A 540-nucleotide genomic window follows, 5' to 3' on the forward strand; every position below is an offset into this window, starting at 1 on the left:
GGGGACCCTGCTGGACACTGGAGACTTTGATGGACATCGGGAGCCCTGCTGGACACTGGGGACACTGCTGGACATTGGGGACACTGGAGCCACTGGGGACCCTCCTGGACACTGGGGACTTTGATGGACACTGGGGACCCTGCTGGACATTGGGGACTTTGATGGACATTGGGGACCCTGCTGGACACTGGGGACACCGGGGACCCTGCTGGACACTGAGGACCCTGCTGGACACTGGGGACCCTGGGGACTTTGATGGTCACTGGGGACACTGCTGGACATTGAGGCCATTGGGGCCCCTGCTGGACACTGCGGACACTGGGGACACTGCTGGACATTGGGGACTTTGATGGACATTGGGAGCCCTGCTGGACATTGGGGACACAGCTGGACACTGGGGACACTGGGATCCTGATGGACACTGGGGACACTGGGATCCTGATGGACCTGGGAGCCCTGCTGGACACTGGGGACCCTGCTGGACATTGGGGACCCTGCTGGACACTGGGGACACTGGGGACCCTGCTGGACACTGGGGAC

This window comes from Corvus brachyrhynchos, unplaced genomic scaffold, assembly GCF_000691975.1.
Source record: "Corvus brachyrhynchos isolate BGI_N302 unplaced genomic scaffold, ASM69197v1 scaffold159, whole genome shotgun sequence".
Classification (NCBI taxonomy): domain Eukaryota; kingdom Metazoa; phylum Chordata; class Aves; order Passeriformes; family Corvidae; genus Corvus; species Corvus brachyrhynchos.